We start from the raw sequence: 6,860 nt of genomic DNA on the forward strand, positions 1-6,860 counted from the left end.
GCAAAGCGGATTTTCGCGTTTGCATCGCTTGTTCGTATGCCCAAATTTGTAGCACTTGAAGCATTGCATGGGATTGGGATAGAAATTTCTAGTCCCGACTCGAATGAACCCAAAATAAATGAAATTGGGAACAACAGTTCCGCGAATGGTCAATATTAAAGTGGCCGTTGGCACAACAATGTTGTTGTCCTTTCTGGTGATGCGTTTTACGCCGATCACTCCTTGAGCGGTGAGTTCTTTCACCAGTTCGGATTCAGGAAGGTCGATAACTTCGCGGCAAGTAACAACGCATTTGCGTTGGTTTAATGTTGGGTGGAAGATCACCTCTACAGGGGTATTATCAATCAGTTTGGTAATAGATAGTAACTTACCGACTGTATCCTCGTCCCTAGTTGTCAAGATGTACTGAAGTTTCTTTTTGTCATCTCGCTGCGGTTTTGCGCTGTTGATTTTTTTATCGCTGCCTTGATAGTATTGCTAACGGTGAAGGGGTTTGTTGGAAGCACCTTGTCTCCTGTAGCTCTCAGAAGCAGTATTACCGTTCGAGGGATCCGCCGATAGTGCAGCGGTGGCTTCGGTGGGCCTGCCCTCATAGAAAATTGTAGCCGGGCCTCCCGGAGGCCCGGAGCTACTGGAAGCCATGCTGTTGTCGGGCTACACCCTGGGTATAGCCGACAATAGGGTTATTCTTTCGACGAAAACACTGAGAACTTTTTGACGTAGAACTACGTCTTTCATTAAGGGTGCCAAATCAGAAAATAGGTCCCGTTTTCATGAAATAAAGTTAACGTTAATAACTATTTTTGCCGCGAACGGATTTTGGCGATTCACATACTAAACGAATCGGAAATTCCGTAAGATTTGTTTAATATGCTATACATTAGAATCCCCTGGTTTGTAAAAGGTTAAAATTCATGAAAACTTGAGGCGTTTCCATTTTCCCATACATTTGTTCTGTCCATTTGTGTGCTTTCCCGAACAGACCTGTCAATAACGAGCAACTTATCGACGACCAACGGAGGGGAAATCGTTGGATTCAAAATCCCCATGAACAAAGGGCAAGTAGAAGAATGAAGGGGAATACTTGCCTAGAGTATAAACAGTGGATCTCGCTGAGTGGATCCAGTTCACTTTGCTTTCGCTGCGCTTCGATCTAATATTGGACCCCACCAGTGGTAATCCAACTTGGATATCGTCGTTTGGTTTTTCTGTTGGTTTTTCGCGTTATTCGTATCGTGTGTTTTTCTTTCCGCGTCATAAATTGGACGCTTCGCGTAGTGTATGATGAGCAAGAAGAAGAGGAAGGCAGGCTCGAGCCCTGCAAAAAACGAACGCATTACCAGGGCCAATAATATTTCGAGGCAAGCGACATCCAATGATGCACGCGATGTTGGTGCAATGAAAAGCGCTCGCACTGAACCGAGCTTTCGCGAGTGTGACACCGCATCGCACAACAGCGAAGTAGGCGATTTCGGCGCGTCGGTTGAAAATGTAAACGCCGTTACCCAGGCAGCAACCAAAATCAAGCTCCCCCCGCTGGTGGTGAAGGCGGTCGTTCTTGACAAACTCATCAGCGAATTCGCATCGATGGGTGTTACAGCAGAGTACAGGCTGTATGGCATAATTCAGTCTTTTTCCAAGCAGTTAACATTGTTTGTTTTCCGTCATCATAAGGTTGTGCGTCAAAAAAATATTTGGGGAATACCAAGCATCTTGAATGTCTTACTGGAATGTTATAAGTTATTTGGGTTCGCGTGCCAGTTGCAAAAGTGCCTTCAGCTAGGATTGCATTAGCGCTATGAAGCATTGCTACTGTTTTCGAGATTGTTATTAACAAAAAGAGTTTATTTCGCTTGTTTAGTCACCGAGAAAGTAAATGTCGTTCTGGAATTTTGTATGTGGTTTCGCTTGCCAGTAGCAAAACTTCCTCCACTAAGGGTGATAGCTGCGCTTCTCTCGAGCATGAGAAAGAAATACAGCTTTTTTCGAGGCCAGTAATATTAACAGAAGCGTTTCTTTTGAGAATAGCGCAAAATGATGAGAAGTGTTTTATATTCCTAGTAGTTTCAAGCCACCAATGTATGGCTCTGTATGCATGCTATGGCGAACGCTTGTTTGGCGCTTGTGTTGTCATTGTTGTTGTTTCCATGCGGTGCCAAAGATATATTGATGTAGTTATGAGATGTGGAATAATGGTGCTGGTACAACATGTATATAATCGAGTCTAGCCGAGTCTATGTCAATTGCGAAAAAGGCCAAAAAAAAAGAAAAGCGTTCGAGGTAAATTTTCATTGCATTGACATGAAATAAATTGCGACTTACGATCAGCTAGTGTATTGTTTTGCGAGGGCAAGAATGAATCATCAATCAATTATCGTCAACAAATTCTACAATGAAAAAACCATTTCAGAGATTATTCTACTAAGCAGTTGTTTCTAAAATTTCTCAGCATTATAGAATAATATCCGAAAGTATGAATAAGTGACTTATATAGAATAACAGCGTAGTTCTACGTCAAAAATGCGGTCGTATCTTGGACACAACCTCCTATAATTTTTATAGGGCCTTTACACTTGGGGGTATGTGTCCAGAAATTCGCACTTTTTTAGCAAGAGCACAAAACCACCAATTGTCGCGAATAAACTTTAAAAATTATTTTAAAATCTTTTTCCCTTCTGTAACTTCACTGTCCGTATGCACGTGTTATTTCTTTTTTTTAATTATATTTAGAAATCACTACAATCACTACAAAATAGATTGGGGTGTGGCGTCGGTGACGCCGAAAAAGCACGCTCGAAAAAGCGCGTTTGGCTGATGTCCTCTTCTGCTATCCTCCGGTTGCTATGCTGAAAATTTAAATTGTATTTAGGACTAATCAAGCCTTCAGAAAGGCTGCTGTAAGCATTTGATTAGTTGTGCGAGAAAACTCTTATTTTTCCGTACTCTTTTACAAGGGCGCTAAAAACACATCCGAATCGGCTGAATGTCAGTAGCATCTGCCAAGCCCCACCATCGCTCACTTTATATAGCCATATAGTTAACGTTGTAGCGACCGCCTATATTTATTTATAATCTCTTTTTGTCTCCCTCCTTCACCTTGTCCATACGTTTCGCCCGTTACCGTGGTTGCTTGTAATGAATAGCTGCTGCGGGAGCGCAGACAAAATGTATGGGAAAGTAGGGAATTATTTCTTCCAATTTTTCATTAATTTGAACTTTATATGAGCTGAAAAACCGTAATGTTTAGCGTATAAACAATTGCTGAGGATATTTCCTATCAATATGTGTATTTGGAACTAAAATCCATTCATTAATTGAGGAGGTATTAGCGTTCAAAAACTGAACACTTTTTCACACCGAAATACTGAAATGGCCCCTATATTGAAAGGTTAGACGTAGTCATACGTCAATAGAAAAAAATCCCAAATCAGATGTTGTTCTTGGATCCTCAGATAGTTCAATCTAGAATTGATGCCCAATAGGTAAATAACACAGGGAATTAGACTTAAAAAAATATTCATGAGAAAAAAGCGCTTGTGTGCCAAGAAAATATTCCCTGCAAAAAAAATTGTTTTTTCTTCTTCGATGTTTACCGATACCATTCGCATGCAGTGTAAAATATACATCTGCGAGAATCGAAAAGAATTCGCTGCTGTATCACTCCAGCCTTCCATTGATACGACTATTGACACGAGAGTGGGATTCGTTGCAGCAAGTAGTGAAAGCTCTTCGTTCGTTTTCATCACGAACACTACCGAATCAGCCCAAGCGAGGGAGGTATACATTCACTTTCAATCAGTTAACCGTATCCGAGCATGTAAATTGGATATATTTTTAAAATTTACGATGACATTTACTATGGTTTTAACGATGGTTCGGCAGCTTTTACTATATTCGCAATAAATTTGTGTAACCATTTTTGTTCCATAACATGTGAAAGAGAGAATAAATGTACAATATGACTATCGATATATTTGATTAAATTTCAGAAGCAGTTCGAATTGAAATGTAAAAATACAATCGTTATAATCAGCAAGGTCATGCCATCAATGCTGATACGCTTTCCTTCAATGTCACATTCAGTGCGACTGAACTATATTTTGAAGATACTGGTGTTACAGAATTATACGAGAGATCTTCATATCAAGCGAATACTTCTTTATTTGTTTTCATTCGTTTCATTTCTCTTTCCAAACGTATAATTGTAATGCGTAATAATTGACACCCATTTATTCAGCATAATTGATTATCGCTCAATGGGTTAACTTGAATCATCGACACGATTTTGCTCTTCTTCTCCATGACACACATAAATATGAATGGTAGATGGTAGAAAACACATTCTCGTTTAAATGTATCGAATGGAAACAAAAATGAAATGAAGTTTGAATATGTTCACAGTCAAGTGTGAAAAACAAAAATGATAATAGCAACGCTCATCGCTGTACAATTCTGGCATTTTCAGATCTAACATCAAACAACTGCCAACAAACAACTTTGTACAGTCTGACTTATCATTGTTTAGCATGACCAATCAGTTCCTTTGCTCATTACCCGTGGGTCTATTTCCACCTTTTGTTTCTTTTTGACTTAGATAGAAGATTTCGAATATAACAGTTGATTCCTAGCGCAAATTGAGCTCCACCCAAGTTTGAAAAAAATATAAATAATCTAAATTGAATTCAGGCAGCCAGTTACTTGTGTTTTACTATTCACAAACGGTTTGAGTCAAATGCTTATCTGATCTCATCGGTGATTCCTCTGCCGCTCCCATTTCCAATGATAACACAATTGTCAAGAAGTCGGAAAATCCCGCTTCTTCATTGAAAATAGCTCCTCACAATAAAAAATACCACGAAGATTCCTATGGTCCTTACTATGTATTTTATCGCCCCCGCCAAAAAGTTCTTCGAACCCATCAAACAAATCAGGCAGAACAAGCTTCGCGTGGTTGTTAAAGACCGCAAGCAAACTACTAAAATTACTCAGTGTAAACTTATTACGGAGGAATATTTTGTTCATATTCCTTCAAAAGATCTTTAAATTGATAATGTCATCACCGCCCTAGTCTAATGTGTGATGAAATATTACACGAAGGAAAAGGTCGATTCAAGGATGCCAATCTTGATTCTCTGATGATACTCGCTTATAAAAAATTCATTCTCTTATTCAAAAAAAAAAGTATCTTATTCCAAAAAAGTTAGTTTCGGGTAACCTTCCAAAATTTGTGGAATTTGTAAAAAGTTTTGTAGTTCATGATATGAGCTGTCTGAAATGCAAACAATTGGGGCATACAGACTCCCATACAGACTGCAACAAGATTCGCTGTGGTGTGATGCATGATAATGCATGCTCTAAAGATGCCGATAGTTGCATTTTTTATATGATGTTCACGAATCTTCTGTGTATCCTGCCTTCAAATTGCGGGAGAAAAATTTTCCACTCCTCTTACACCTCAGACTGTAAAATGTAAAAATGTAAAACCAATAGATAGGTCCGCTGGGAATGATAAAATTTCCAAACCAAACACCTTCTGGCTTTATTTCCCCAAGAATAAGAAAAAAGAATTTGAATTTCCACGATTTGAATATTATCCGTCTGAATAGAGGATGGCCAAACTTTTGGGTATTACGCGCGACTAATTATTCAAATAAGGCTGCGGTCTACCAATGTTGACTGTGTCAAAAAGGTCATTAGAAAATGAATGTAGTACTAGACGATAAAACAAATATTTAACCCTTCTGTACTCGCCGCAACATTGTAACTCGTATACTCGTGCGTGTCTCTGTAATTTTGCTATTGTGTATTTTTAGGTGGTATTGGAATTCATTTAAAGTAAAAAGTCACAGGAGGGTTGTGTCCGAAACACGACCGCATAGTTGACGAAGGATTCCGTTAGGCTATCTGTTGATTTTGGATATGTTTGAAGAATTACATCGTTAACCTCTTTGATAATGATTTGATGGCCCTGAAACGGGTAATTTTGGTTGGTTGTTGGGTATTGTTTGTTCACTCCACCAGTGTTAACCGAGTGATGATGACAGAAGTATGGTAAACAGTCGTTGGGTGGTGCGTATCAGATAGAAGATGCCGAAGTGGAATGAGATATGATGAAAACCACCCTCTGTGACCCTAGACTAGATGCATCCTGTGTTATGTATGGATGAAATAAAGAAAAAAAAATTATAGGAGGTTGTGTCCAAGATACGACCGCATTGTTGACGTAGAACTACGCTGTTATTCTATATAAGTCGCTTATTCATACCTTCGGATATTATTCTATAATGCTGTGAAATTTTAGAAACAACTGCTTAGTAGAATAATCTCTGAAATGTTTTTTTCATTGTAGAATTTGTTGACGATAATTAATTGATAATTCATTCTTGCCCTCGCAAAACAATACACTAGCTGATCGTTAGTCGCAATTTATTTCATGTCAATGCAATGAAAATTTACCTCGAACGCTTTTCCATCACCATTAGTGGAGGAAGTTTTGCTACTGGCAAGCGAAACCACATACAAAATTCCAGAACGACATTTACATTCTCGGTGACTAAACAAGCGAAATAAACTCTTTTTGTTAATAACAACCTCGAAAACAGTAGCAATGCTTCATAGCGCTAATGCAATCCTAGCTGAAGGCACTTTTGCAACTGGCACGCGAACCCAAATAACTTATAACATTCCAGTAAGACATTCAAGATGCTTGGTATTCCCCAAATATTTTTTTGACGCACAACCTTATGATGACGGAAAACAAATAATGTTAACTGCTTGGAAAAAGACTGAATTATGCCACACAGCTTGTACTCTGCTGTAACACCCATCGATGCGAATTCGCTGATGAGTTTGTCAAGAGC

Source organism: Toxorhynchites rutilus, chromosome 1 (assembly GCF_029784135.1).
Source record: "Toxorhynchites rutilus septentrionalis strain SRP chromosome 1, ASM2978413v1, whole genome shotgun sequence".
NCBI lineage: Eukaryota > Metazoa > Arthropoda > Insecta > Diptera > Culicidae > Toxorhynchites > Toxorhynchites rutilus.